Genomic DNA, 15745 nt, shown 5'->3' on the forward strand with positions numbered 1-15745 from the left:
CTGTGCTGACTGTACTGAGTGTGTTTACAGCTGATTGAAGCGGGCAGAGTGTGCTGGTGGCAGATGACATGGATCCATCCTTCCACAGTCAGGAGCTCACCGACCTGTGTGCCACACTTCAAATAAGACTAGAAGCTACACTGAATCTCACAGCTACACATCATAGACGTCTACACACTGGAGCAGATTCGGACAGAGTCCCACCAAGAAATTATGACCCAGAAGCGACAAAGAGACATTTCAAGCTTCACCTGATTAGTTTTTCACTGGCTGGACAAGTTGTGTTTTTACAGTATTTGTACTGGAAGTAAATAAAGCTTTGACTCAACATGTACCTTGTAAATGTTTTTTTTCCTCTACAATATGTTCAACATATAACATCAAGCATCACATGAATAAATGTATAGTCTTCAGTAACTGCAGTGCTTTTGGTATAGGTGTACTAATAATTAATATTAATAAATAAATTATTAGTAATAATAACTATATAATTATTATTATTGTGTGGGAGGGGTTTACTCATGTGTGTATTATAATGACCCAGGGTGACCAATAGCAACAGATCTACCAGCCAATCACGAGTGACTTTTCATTCAAAGGTCTGTGTTTTCATCAAATGGTGAAATGAGATAAGTTCTCACCAGCGGTTTCACTGCGATTCATATGCTAATGATCACACCTTCGCTCCACGTCTCCCCGGCGGCATTCCCCCCTCCCCCACTGCGTTACCAGGAGTACGTTTACGACAATTTATGTCACGGGCAAACACGGACTTCACAGGACGCTAAACAGGCACTAACTGCCAGGAAGTAGGGCCGTTTGCAGACGTGAAAATTCGGCTTTTCGTGCAGTGTTGATAATGTTATTTTCTTCAGGTGATAATTCTGCTGTGCCATCTAGCTAATGACAATTTGAATTAATTCGATTAGATTTCTTGATTTCTCAAGATTAATATTGAATACATGAATCTAAAAAGTTGTCAAAGTCAAACCACATCAACCATTTAAATTTTTTTTTTCTTTCATGTGGTCAGCATGGTAGTAGTTTGTAACATGGTAAATCTGTGTTGTTAAGAACTCCCTGCTGGTGCAAATTTTAACTGTATGATGCGAATGTGGAAGTATCCGAACATTGACCTACTGAATTAACTTTTTAAAATGTATTTAATTAATAGATATTTAAGCATTTGTTAATCATTTCTTCCTGACTTAAAATCTTACTGACAAAATGTATTGTACCAACTTGATTGTCTCACGGATAACAAGGTCAGCACAGTCCTTAATATCTATAGTGGCTTCTTCTGGGGATTCACCAAAGAGCACATTGCTGGGCTCAGTTCACCCAGGCATGGCCCATCATGCAGATATGAATGACCAATCATTCGTCCATCAACAACAAAGAAGTCACTCTCCAAAAGGATATGGGAAGTGGAGGATATCAGATGATCATTTCACCCTCAAAAAGAAGAGTTCCTCCTGGCACTTAAATTAAAATAGAAAAGTCAAATCACAGATATTCAACTGTCATGCAGCATTAGAAAAGGGAATATCCACTTTATTATCCTGCAGAACATTACAGGGTATAAAAAGCTACATTCGCATTCTCGGGGTGATCTGGTTTCACATTCAGTTGTCTAACGCATCTACAGTGATCAACTCTGGAGTGTGTCATAAAACATAATTGAAATATATGAGATAGTGAAAATTATCATTTTTACTTATCGAAATGCATCTCAAAACCAGTGGCGGTTGGTGAAAAATATTCTTGGTGTGGCTGTGCTGTGCCACTCAGTTTTCAGTATTTTTACACAAAAACAGATAGCTAACAGTATACTGCCCAAACTAACTTAAAAACTAAACTAAATCAAAAATAATATATACAAAAATAATAATAATCAGCAGATTGATAAATAATGTAAATTATTATTAGTTGTTACCCTTTTGCTCAGATAGTAAGTAGAGTATGCATCCTTAGACTACAGACTGAGTCTAGTAACTAGTGTTTACTAAGTACACATTGCTGAAACATATCCAGTACTATTAACAAACAAGCCAAAATAAAAGGATGTGCCATATACTGCTTGATATCTTTTGAGGTAAACTATACACAAAGAAAATACACGCAGAATTTGACACAGTCACCTCTTCATTGTGTTTTCTCACCCCAATCCTGTGGCCTTCATCCAGCTGCGCAGCGTGCCTAACATGGCTATAGCTTCATTGTATTTTCCATGTGCGCCCTTGTAGACTCATGTTTATTTATTTTCTCGGATAACTGTTTCTGAGTCCGGTCAGGGGTAGAGCACAGGGGCTCGGGCGGACGGCCCGAAGGCCGGTCAGGGAGGTTTGCAGGGGGCTCTGGAGAGGATAACAGCTGCTACTGCTGCAGCTGTCCAGACTCAGGAAGGGGCATCGTCCTAACCCCCGGTCATGGGGCAGGAACGGGAACTGTAGTGGAGCCAGCCGGGACTCCCGGGCGAGGGACGGGAACCGGAGAGGCATGACAACTAGGGGTGCAACAATTTATCAACGTAGTCGCCAAAAATCTATGACAAAAATAGTCGCCGACGAATTTAATAGTCGATTCGTTAGTTACGTCATAGCGCGTGTTTTTCGTGCCGTGCAGCTGAACTAAACGTCGTTTACCGGAGGTGCTGATGGAAGTAGCTGAGGAGTGAGCCATCTCGCTCCCTTCCTATCTCTGAAAGTCGCGCATGTGCAATAGCGACAAAACATGGACCAATGGCAGTGTCCGTTGCAACACCATTGCGTAGCAGAATGTCAAAAGTATGGAATAACTTCACCCTTAAAAAAACTACCTGCAATATTTGTAAGGCGGACCTGCTTTCCATGGAAGCAGGACACGAGCATTTGAAGAGGAAGCACGTTTGACATAGTAACGTAGACGATGCAGACTCGCCTCGGTAAGATAGCCTGTTATCTAGCTTGCTATATAAACGGAGTTGTCTTGGCAACTCCCTCAATACCTGTGTGAAGAATCCATTACAAAAATATGGTTTGAATATAGATTTTCTAAAACTTTTTTTTAACAAGTTTAAACGCGTAATGTTATCCTATTGTCGGACAAATGTCTTTTTTAATCACAATTATGCAGTCCGAAGAAGACTGTAGTTTCGTTTGTTGATGTTTTTATTGCTGCTACTTTCCCTGTCCTTTTGTTTACAGAAAAAATGGATACTTGATTTTTTATTTATTTTTAGTATCGACACTTGGCCTGTTCTTGGTTCACAGGAAAAAAAATTATATTAGCACTTTGCCTGTCCTTAGTTTTAAATGGACAAAAACTTGATTTTCTTTGTTTTTTTTTAATCAATAGTAGCCTAATATGCAGCAAAGTTTATTAAAAGACATTTTTGAATGAAGTATCGATCTTTATTGTCTTTATTGTCAGTCATCACATGCCGCAAACAACCTCAAGCTAAACTTAAAAGCTGATGGCTAAAGAGCAATTGAGAATTTGTGTGATTTATAATCCGATTAGTCGATTAATCGTTTCAATAATCGATAGATTAATCAACTATCAGAATAGTCGTTAGTTGCAGTCCTAATGACAACCATGAACGACAACAAACCGACAAGGACAAAGGGATTCACAGAGACTTATATACACAGGGAAGGCAGGGGTAATTGAACACAGGTGGAACACATGAAGACTGGTGCAGACAATCACAAGGGCGGGAAACAGGACAAAGACAGAAATTCAAGATGGAAAACATACAAGGAGCAGAAACTACAAAATACTACAGGAAACAGAACACAGGGAGAAAACATAAATCTAAACACAGAATGAAACAGAGTCAAATACGAACATAAACACAGGGATATATACGAAACACAAGGAGGTCATAATCAAACTGAAAACTCTCTTCATAAAAGAGGCAAAAAGTACAGAGAATAAAGGGTCCTGAGTCCAGAGTCATAATCATGACATGCACTGTGTCCAAGATCCATAGTAAGACTAGGTGGTTTTCTGGTTGCATGCTGACTTAAAATGTCCTCTTTGCTGCCTCATTGGAATTTGTTCCAATTTTCCAATCTAAAAATAGTTTTAAAAATGTTAAAATTAATATTGGATCAATTGATATGTGAGAGCATATTCATTGAAATATTTTATTTAATGTTCAAAATATGTAACAAACCAGAGAAGCTTCTCTCCTCAATGGGATCTAGATCAACTATCTCGGGAGCAGGCACATCTCCCTGAGGTGCCACTGAGTAGTTTGTGCTGCTGGCCCTCGCCGGCTCACTCTTCTGTCGTCTCCTCAACATGCTCACAAATCTAGCTTGACTTCGAGAGGAGCTGGCACTTTCTGTGGCTTCCTCAGTCTCTCCCTCACCACTGCTCTGTGATGGTCTTGGGTAAAAAGAGGTAATTTTTGTTATTAGGGTTAGTATGTTTTATATTGTGTAACATGATCACAAAAACACTGCAAACTGGTGCAAAATATTAAAATCTAACTTTTCCTTAAGATCAGTGTTCACCACATTATCACATTTGTTTGTCTTATTGAAGACAGAACAATATGTTTTTTTACGGCAGGATAGTTGGTATAAAAAGATTCATCTATTTTTTTCTTATACATTTATAGCTATGATAGTTTATCCTACATACACATCATGTGAAATATATGATTACACATGCAGTGTGCTTGACAAATGGCATGTTTTAGCCCTGTAGAGCAGTACCTCATGCATTCATTACTATGAGCTTTGATTCGTGAAAAACGAAACTTCTTTCAAGTGATACTCGGGTATGAGGATCAGTTGGCGACTTTGTGTAGTTCCAGCAATTCGGAGCAACTCAAATCCACCCCCTTGTCTGAGTTTGGGATATGCCTCTTAAATGAATTCTCTAAATTCATTGGGATTTGTACAACTACCTGAAAACGGAAGATAATGTAAATAACCGGTCTAACATAAAACATCCTTCATGTTTTTAACGTAATTGAATTTTATTTGGATAAAAAATTCACATACAGCTTAAAAATATACTGACAGCTAAAAAAAACATGTGTCAATCCTCATCATGATGCCTTACATACCTTGAAATGTCAGACGTTTTTCCCCTAACCCTGCAGAAGCAAGTCACTCTTTGGCGTATCGGTTGGGGACTAAGTCCACACTTTTAGTCTGAACACAGCAGAAGGAATGAGTGTAAGAGGAGAGTGTGGGCACACCAAGGGTTCGCCGCCTTGTCGAGCTTCTCCCTCGGTGGGTATATGGACCAAACAGTCACTGTTTACAGAAATAAACAAAAGAAACTAACAGTTCTCAAGCTGGTTAGCCACATCCCACAGCAGGTCTGCCAGCAGTCTCCTGGTTGAAGCCATTACATGTGACGCTAGTTTGCTAACTACACTACAGGGAAGATTCTGTCTGGATCGCTCAGTTGACCAATCCTGCTCGAGACTGAGGTTAGGACCTCCTACCTCATTTACATATGGACACAGAAATAAATAAATGTGGACGAACAAAAATATAGAAATACATTAAGGCATTTATTTATTTATTAATGTATGCATTTATTTATTACTGTATTTATTTCAGCTTTTATTTATTATTTTATATATACATTTAATCATTTATTTATTTATTCATACTAAGTACTTTTTCATCCTCCATATAGGGCTGCATACTGGTGAGTTGTTGCATGGAATGATTGCTAACTGCTTTCCCCAATGATTCAAAAACTGGAGTAATACCTTCAATGGCTTCAGGTTTTAATGGATATTGCTGTCGACAGGGCCTGTAGTCATATGTGGGTGTTAGTTTTTTATTAAGCCAGCGTCATGTTTGCCTTGAGCCCACAGTGTCTTAGGGATTTCCTGTAGGGCGGGGACTTTCGCAACATCTATTTGAGACAAGAAATGGTGAGATAACGACATTAAAGGTACCAGATGAACGGTTCGTTAAGTGTGCAATGTAAAAAAGAAAAAAAAATCATTTTTATATGCATGCAATTGGGGTGAATAGAGTATGGATGCATCCCCAGTACATTTCCAATTAGTGACATTTCTGCATTATTTGCAAAGAAACCTAAATCTTCCCGTTGTTGTTTTTTCTCCTTTAGCGAGTGAGATGTGTGGGCTGGAGTCGGAGTCTCGAAACATTTCAGACCGTTTTTCTTATAAGCGAACTAAACCCATACATTGGTGTGTATCCCAGCATAATTCAATTCAATTATATTTGAATATCATAATCTACATTATCTCAAGGCACTTTAAATTGAAGGTCAAGACCTTGAAAAAAATTTGGGGGAGAGAAGCCCAACAGTTCCCACAATGAGCAAGCACTTTGGTGACTGTGGAGAGGAAGAACTCCCTCATTAACTGGAAGAAACCTCTAGCAGAACCAGACTCAATGTGGGCGGCCATCTGCCTCAACCGGTTGGCGTAAGCTAGATGGGTGGAAAAGAGGGGACAGAAGAGAGAGAGAGATAGAGGGGAGGGGGAGGAGAGGGGGCGAGAGCAGAGAGGGAGACCAGGAACAGTTGTGCAGCTGATGCTGCACAACTGTTCCTAGTAGTTATAATGAAAACAATAACAGTGTAAAGATGCTATTGATTATTAACGATAGCAGCAACAGTGCATATAGTAGGTATTATTGTAAATAATAATAGTAATAATAATAATAATTATTATAATAGTTGTTATCCTGCAGCTCTGGAGTCGGAGATACCTGCAAAGAGTGAGACAAAGAGAGTGAGAGACTATGGTAGGGAAAAAGACACATAGTTAGTGACATGTAAATAAATGAATGTGGGGGCAGAGAGACAGAGAGAAGGGGAGAAGTGCTCAGTGGATGATGGGAGTTCCCCAAGCATTCTAGACCTATAACAGCATAACTAAGGGATGTTTCTTACCTGATCCAGCCCTAACTATTGGCTTTATCAAAAAGGAACGTTTTAAGTTTAACCTTAAATGTAGAGATGGTGTCTGCCTCCCGAACCCAGAGAGAGAGCTGGTTCCACAGGAGATGAACCTGGTAGCTGAAGGCTTTACCTCCCATTCTACTCTTTCAGACTCTAGGAACCACAAGAGAGCCTGTGTTTAGGGAGCGAAGTGATCAATTTGGATAATATGGTGTTATGAGCTCTTTGATATATGAAGGGGCTTGATTGTTAAGGGCTTTATATGTGAGGAAAAGGATCTTGAATTCTATGCTGAATTTTGCAGGGAGCCAATGCAGAGAAGCTAAGACGGGAGTAATATGATCTTTCCTTCTAGTTCCTATCAGCACTCGTGCTGCAGCATGTTGTACCAAGTGGAGGCTTTTCACAGACTTACTGGGACATCCTGATAATAAAGAATTACAGTTATCCAGTCTCGAGGTAACAAATGAATGGAGTAGTTTCTCAGCATCCTTCTGAGACAGGATGTTCCTAATTTTCACAATATTGCGCAGGTGGAAGAAAGCTGTCATAGACTTTATATGTGGGTCAAATAACATGTCCTGGTCAAACCTAACTCCAAGGTTCCTCACAGTGGAGCTAGGGGCCGAACTAACACCATCCAAGGTGACTATCTGGTCAGACAGTGTTTCTCTGAGATGTTTAGGGCCAATTACAACAACCTCATTTTTGTCTGAATTTAGAATTAAGACGTTTTGGGTCATCCAGGCCTTGATGTTCTTGAGACATTCCTGAAGTTGGACTAAGTGATTAGATTCATCAGGCTTCATAGATATGAACAGCTGGGTGTTGTCTGCTTTTCAATGCAAGTGTATGTTGTGCTTTCTGATGTTGCCTAAAGGGAGCATATATAAGGTGAACTGTATTGGTCCAAGGACAGAACCTTGTGGAACTCCATGACTAACGTGTGTGTGCATGGAGGAGTCATTGTTAACATTAACAAATTGAATCTATCTGATAAATATGACTTAAACCAGTCTAGTGCCGTTCCTTTAATCCCTACATGTTGTTCCAGTCTCTGTAACAGAATCTAATGATCTATGGTGTCAAATGCTGCACTAGGATCCAGCAGGACGAGTATAGAGACAATTCCATTATCTGATGCCATGAAAAGGTCATTGGTAACTTTTCCTAGTGCTGTGATAGATTCTAAATCCTGACTGAAAGTTTACCAACAAACCATTACTATCTAAGTAATCACATAGCTGTTTAGCAACAGCTTTTTCTAGGATTTTGGAAATGAAGGGCAGGTTTGATATGGGTCTATAATTAGCTAAAACCCCTGGATCAAGATTGGGCTTTTTTCAACTCTTTTTATTTGAATTTTCCAATGACATGACATACAATGGTCATAAATCAATCTCCTGGCCCCCCACTTCCAGTCAATCAGCTGAGGAAGTTGCAGCCTGGTTCTCCTGACAACCACTCGCCCAATGTCCCTTCTTTCCACACCTGTAGCATGTGTCTCCATCAGTGCGGGGGGCCGCCTCTGCTTCTGAAGCCACCGCGCACTCTGTTGTATGGGTGGCCTCTGCTGCGTGTATGGCGATTGTAGGCAGATGGAGATGATTTGTGTGCGTCATGAAGTGATACATGGTAATTGCAGATAGTGAAGGTCTTTTTTAGTCTTGTCTTTCTTGTGTCTTTGTTGGACCTTGAGGTTTTCTTGGGCATGCAGGGCATGATATCGAACTTCACAGCCAACTCTTCCCCAGTCTCTTCTTTATCTCTTTCTTTCTGCTCCTCTTTCTTTTCTCCCTCTCGGCCGGGCAGAGAAGTCTGATTGTTGGGTGTTTGCCGGTGGTGGATCATAGGGTGGCGGTGAAAGGGCTGGAGCCACTTCGGGTCTTTGCAGAGGGGCAGTCTTGATCGAAGTCAACTCTGACAGACTGAGGCACTGTAGGATACAAAGAAGACTTTTTCTGAGCAGATTTATCCGTTCATTTACATTCATTTTCATCTTTTTGTGAACCATACAACATTTGTTTAGCATTTTTTCTTCTTTCCCTACATTCTGATTCATTTTTCCACATACTAGTGCTTTCAGATGTCTCTCCTTTTTTTACACCTTTATTTTTTTCTCTTTTTAATCTCCAGTTCTATTTTTTATTGAGAAAAAAAATAATCATAGAACACAGAAAAACCAGGTATAGTGTTCACAGCACATGTAAGTCGTAGTAAGTGTATATCTATACAGAGATGCATTGAAGGACAGATTTAAACAGTAGTAATAATAATAGTAAAATAAAATAAGGCAAATAAAGATATACCTAAGAGATATAAAGACTAGGGATGCACCGATATGGAAATTCTTGGCCGATACCGATACCGATATTTAAAACAACAATCTAGCCGATAGCCGATACCGATATTTGTTTATTACTTGCATGTGGCCTTCTTGGTGTGTAACGCCGGGTTTACACCGGGCGCTGAAGCGCCGCCCCGCGCCGCGCAGCGTTATTCTCAAACGCGCAGCCGCCTGGCTGTTCACACCGGACCCGCATTTCTCCGCGTCGGTCAGCCCGTGATTCTCCGCTTGTTGTTGTATGTAACCCGTTCAATGTCGGGTGTCGGGGGTAAATGACGTATTCTCCAAGCAAGCCTTTAGCCCCCCCCCCCCCCCTCTCTCTCTTTTTATCTATATGACTGCTTGTGTGGCTGTAGTGGATGGGCAGAGGGGGACATTTAATTATGTGATTGGGAAAATTGGGAAAATTAAAACTCCAGGACAACAGAAGGGGAATACAAAGTATGGGATGCATATTTGATCATTTATATCATATCAAATATGTCATTTATATCGTTTAAAATTATTTTTCAGTCTGTTTCCTGGCGCGATACGCTCGCTCGCACGCCGAAACCATCGGTGAAGGGCGCTAGCGCGGCGCATCGCAGCCCATGTGAACCGCACAAAGGTTTAACGGGGGGGGGATGGGAGGCGCCTGGCTTTCCTTGGCGCTGCGCTGCGCGGCGCGGCGCTTCAGCGCCCGGTGTAAACCCGGCGTCAGTGTACCATAATCTGGATGCCAGATTGGCAGGCTGCAGAAAACATACCAATGAATATCGGCCAAGGTGAAAGTCAAGTTTATTACCGATACGCCGATAGCAGTAAACGAGGCGAATATCGGCCGCTACCGATATACGGCCGATACATCGGTGCACCACTAATAAAGACGCATTGATATGTAAGAATAATCGGAAAGCTTTTCCCAGTTCTATCTTTTCCTCCAACCTTGTTAATTGTCTCTGCCCAAATGTTCCCCCTCTGGGGAAGCCAAACTCCTTTATCCATATTGGTAAAGGTCCCGTGGCAACATCGCCATTGTTTAGTCGTCAAATTATCTGGTTTCAATATAGTCCCACTGTCTCCCATCTTGTAGTTTCTGATCCCAAAGGTCCCGGACCTTAGTTTCCCTTGGAAAAGATCCAGGATCTCTTCAAGACACGGTCGTCACCGCGAATTCAGATTGTTTACGATACAATACTGATAAAAGCAGTCAAATAGCGATAAATATTTTTAAAGGAGATCCCGGATCTCTCGTTTTCCCATATGTTCCAGACATATAATATCACTCTGCCCTGTTATGACAATATCGGCAATCAGATGGAAACCAAAGAGATGTCTGCCCTCTTGTCTCTGTGTTTCACTGAGGTAGAGGCTGAAGTATTTTTTTTGTCACCGTCCGTTCATGGCTCCAGACGAGTCAGACAAGGAATCCCACTTCTGACACCAAGTTTGTGATGGAGATCTGAGAATAATAGTCTTTTAAGTATACTTTATTCCTTGCAAGGAAGGTCAGACAATCATACAGCATGCGAAGAGCATTCTGCAGAGGGAATGACCTTCGCAGGCTTGTGCTTTATGCAGATTTGGTGAAGAAGTGAAATGTGTGTGTGTGAACAGAGTGAGAGATATAATCCCAGGAGATAAGGCACTAAGTCACAGACACTAGTAAATCTAGTAGATAAAGATCATGATAAATCTGCCATGAGGCAGGTCACCAACGGTCATCTTATATCACACATGGTACGCATAAGCAAAGATAATAGTGTGGTTACATATATCATGCATAAGCAGAGATAATACATAGTACAGTATGATTATATAATTTTCCATTACAAGGGTTAAATACATGCATTTTGACTTTTAAGAAAAGGAAGTCGCCAGGAAAAGACGGGCTTCCTTTAGAATTGTTTTTGATTCTTTGTGACCACTTAGCACCTTACGTGCTTGCTGTGTTTATGGACTTTGAATGTCTTGACTCCCAGACAGTTTTAGGGTAGGGATAGTTACCCTTCTTCACAAAAACCAAGACAAGACTGACTTGAGGAACTGGAGACCGATTATACTTTAAAAGTTTGACTGGAAAATGATGTCAGTTAATCTGGGTAGTAGTTTGTTGGAGATAGAAAATTTAACACGTGGCCAGATACTAAGCCTAGACTTCTTTTTCAACACATATACTTTGCTATTACTGGAGTCTCAAAAGTTGGTCAAAAGAATTAACTGGAGATGGTCAAAGTTCAATGCAGTAGAGTTTATTCTTTCACAAGATGTAAACCCGAGCGGGTTCCGGAACCCAATACAAGACTGAGCTTCAAACCTTCTGCATGTATTGCCAACCCTCATCTCTGTTTATGCCATTTCAGCCAATCAGGAGATTGCATTACATTACATTTAGCTGACGCTAAACAATACTTACAATTAGTGGTGCACCGATGTATCGGCCGTGTATCGGTAGCGGCCGATATTCGCCTCGTTTACTGCCATCGGCGTATCGGTAATAAACTTGACTTTCACCGATAACATTGGCCGATGTTCATTGGTATGTTTTCTGCAGCCTGCCAATCTGGCATCCAGATTATGGTACACTGACGCCGGGTTTACACCGGGCGCTGAAGCGCAGCGCAGCGCCAAGGAAAGCCAGGCGCCTCCTGTCCACCCCCTGTTAAACCTTTGTGCGGTTCACATGGGCTGTGATGCGCCGCGCCAGCGCCCTTCACCGATGGTTTCGGCGTGCGAGCGTATCGCGCCAGGAAACAGACTGAAAAATGATTTTAAACGATATAAATGACATATTTTATATGATATAAATGATCAAATATGCATCCCATACTTTGTATTCCCCTTCTGTTGTCCTGGAGTTTTAATTTTCCCAATTTTCCCAATCACATAATTAAATGTCCCCCTCTGCCCATCCACTACAGCCACACAAGCAGTCATATAGATAAAAAGAGAGATAGGGGGGGCTAAAGGCTTGCTTGGAGAATACGTCATTTACCCCCGACACCCGACATTGAACGGGTTACATACAACAACAAGCGGAGAATCGCGGGCTGACCGGCGCGGAGAAATGCGGGTCCGGTGTGCACATGCGCAACAGGTACTACAAACAAACAGCAGAGACAATGTCGGCAGCTGTGTGGGATTTCTTCACTGTCTCAGAGAAAGATCGCCGTTTAGCAATTTGCAAGACATGTTCAGCCGACATTTATAGAGGGGGTAATACCACCAAGGACTTCAACATGGCATCTAAAGTTACACTTGTCACTTTTTCTGTTTTTCATATTATTCAAGTAATAAACAAATATCGGTATCGGCTATCGGCTAGATTGTTGTTTTAAATATCGGTATCTGCCAAGAATTTCCATATCGGTGCATCCCTAGTTTATAGGTCTTGAATATTAAAGGCATAATGGTCATAGGGGAAGCTCCAAGGACCTATCCTTGATAGGACCTTGATAGGTGATTAACCTATCACCTATCAACCATAGGTTGATTCATGACCTATCAACCATAGGTTTATAGGTCTTGAATATTAAAGGCATAATGGTCATAGGGGAACCTCCAAGGACCTATCCTTGATAGGACCTTGATAGGTGATTAACCTATCACCTATCAACCATAGGTTGATACGTGACCTGGCAACCATATGTTTATAGGTCGTGAATATTAAAGGCATAATGGTCATAGGGGAAGCTCCAAGGACCTATCCTTGATAGGACCTTGATAGGTGATTAACCTATCACCTATCAACCATAGGTTTATAGGTCGTGAATATTAAAGGGATAATGGTCATAGGGGAAGCTCCAAGGACCTATCCTTGATAGGACCTTGATAGGTGATTAACCTATCACCTATCAGCCATAGGTTTATTCATGACCTATCAACCATAGCTTTATAGGTCGTGAATTTTAAAGGCATAATGGTCATAGGGGAAGCTAGAAAGGACCTATCCTTGATAGGAACTTGATAGGTGATTAACTTATCACCTATCAACCATAGGTTTATAGGTGACCTGTTAACCACAGGTTTATAGGTCGTGAATATTAAAGGCATAATGGTCATAGGGGAAGCTCCAAGGACCTATCCTTGATAGGACCTTGATAGGTGATTAACCTATCACCTATCAACCATAGGTTGATAGCTGACCTATCAACCATAGGTTGATTCATGACCTATCAACCATAGGTTTATAGGTCTTGAATATTAAAGGCATAATGGTCATAGGGTAACCTCCAAGGACCTATCCTTGATAGGACCTTGATAGGTGGTTAACCTATAACCTATGAACCATAGGTTGATAGGTGACCTGTCAACCATAGCTTTATAGGTCGTGAATATTAAAGGCATAATGGTCATAGGGGAAGCTCCAAGGACCTATCCTTGATAGGACCTTGATAGGTGATTAACCTATCAACCATAGGTTTATAGGTCGTGAATATTAAAGGCATAATGGTCATAGGGGAAGCTCCAAGGACCTATCCTTGATAGGACCTTGATAGGTGATTAACCTATAACTTATCAACCATAGGTTTATAGGTCGTGAATATTAAAGGCATAATGGTCATAGGGGAAGCTCCAAGGACCTATCCTCGATAGGACCTTGATAGGTGATTAACCTATCACCTATCAACCATAGGTTGATACGTGACCTGTCAACCATATGTTTATAGGTCGTGAATATTAAAGGCATAATGGTCATAGGGGAAGGTCCAAGGACCTATCCTTGATAGGACCTTGATAGGTGATTAACCTATCACCTATGAACCATAGGTTGATAGCTGACCTATCAACCATAGGTTTATAGGTCGTGAATATTAAAGGCATAATGGTCTTAGGGGAAGCTCCAAGGACCTATTCTTGATAGGACCTTGATAGGTGATTAACCTATCACCTATCAACCATAGGTTTATAGGTCGTGAATATTAAAGGCATAATGGTCATAGGGGAAGCTCCAAGGACCTATCCTTGATAGGACCTTGATAGGTGATTAACCTATCACCTATCAACCATAGGTTGATAGCTGACCTATCAACCATAGGTTGATTCATGACCTATCAACCATAGCTTTATAGGTCGTGAATATTAAAGGCATAATGGTCATAGGGGAACCTCCAAGGACCTATCCCTTATAGGACCTTGATAGGTGATTAACCTATAACTTATCAACCATATGTTTATAGGTCGTGAATATTAAAGGCATAATGGTCATAGGGGAAGCTCCAAGGACCTATCCTTGATAGGACCTTGATAGGTGATTAACCTATCACCTATCAACCATAGGTTGATAGCTGACCTATCAACCATAGGTTGATTCATGACCTATCAACCATAGGTTGATTCATGACCTATCAACCTATGGTTGATAGGTCGTGAATATTAAAGGCATAATGGTCATAGGGGAAGCTCCAAGGACCTATCCTTGATAGGACCTTGATAGGTGATTAACCTATCACCTATCAACCATAGGTTTATTCATGACCTATCAACCATAGCTTTATAGGTCGTGAATATTAAAGGCATAATGGTCATAGGGGAACCTCCAAGGACCTATCCCTTATAGGACCTTGATAGGTGATTAACCTATCACCTATCAACCATAGGTTTATAGGTCGTGAATTTTAAAGGCATAATGGTCATAGGGGAAGGTCCAAGGACCTATCCTTGATAGGACCTTGATAGGTGACTAACCTATCACCTATCAACCATAGGTTGATACGTGACCTGTCAACCATATGTTTATAGGTCGTGAATATTAAAGGCATAATGGTCATAGGGGAAGGTCCAAGGACCTATCCTTGATAGGACCTTGATAGGTGATTAACCTATCACCTATCAACCATAGGTTTATAGGTCGTGAATATTAAAGGCATAATGGTCATAGGGGAACCTCCAAGGACCTATCCTTGATAGGACCTTGATAGGTAATTAACCTATCACCTATCAACCATAGGTTTATAGGTGACCTGTCAACCATAGGTTTATAGGTCGTGAATATTAAAGGCATAATGGTCATAGGGGAACCTCCAAGGACCTATCCTTGATAGGACCTTGATAGGTGATTAACCTATCACCTATCAACCATAGGTTTATAGGTGACCTGTTAACCACAGGTTTATAGGTCGTGAATATTAAAGGCATAATGGTCATAGGGGAAGCTCCAAGGACCTATCCTTGATAGGACCTTGATAGGTGATTAACCTATCACTTATCAACCATAGGTTTATAGGTCGTGAATATTAAAGGCATAATGGTCATAGGGGAAGCTCCAAGGACCTATCCTTGATAGGACCTTGATAGGTGATTAACCTATCACCTATCAACCATAGGTTTATAGGTCGTGAATATTAAAGGCATAATGGTCATAGGGGAACCTCCAAGGACCTATCCTTGATAGGACCTTGATAGGTGATTAACCTATCACCTATCAACCATAGGTTTATAGGTGACCTGTCAACCATAGGTTTATAGGTCGTGAATATTAAAGGCATAATGGTCATAGGGAAGCTCCAAGGACCTATCCTTGATAGG

The 15745-nt window shown here is 41.0% G+C and overlaps 1 long non-coding RNA gene across 1 annotated transcript; it reads right to left on the reverse strand.

Annotated features, from left to right (window-relative positions):
- Nucleotides 1–2614: 2614 nt before the first annotated feature.
- Nucleotides 2615–2983, reverse strand: LOC117755791. The gene is made up of 2 exons (XR_004612662.1): nucleotides 2804–2983; nucleotides 2615–2690 (listed from the first exon to the last, which is right to left on the reverse strand). It is a non-coding gene; the product is annotated as an uncharacterized LOC117755791 (long non-coding RNA).
- Between the last annotated feature and the right edge of the window lie 12762 nt (nucleotides 2984–15745).

Source organism: Hippoglossus hippoglossus, chromosome 22 (genome assembly GCF_009819705.1).
Source record: "Hippoglossus hippoglossus isolate fHipHip1 chromosome 22, fHipHip1.pri, whole genome shotgun sequence".
Classification (NCBI taxonomy): domain Eukaryota; kingdom Metazoa; phylum Chordata; class Actinopteri; order Pleuronectiformes; family Pleuronectidae; genus Hippoglossus; species Hippoglossus hippoglossus.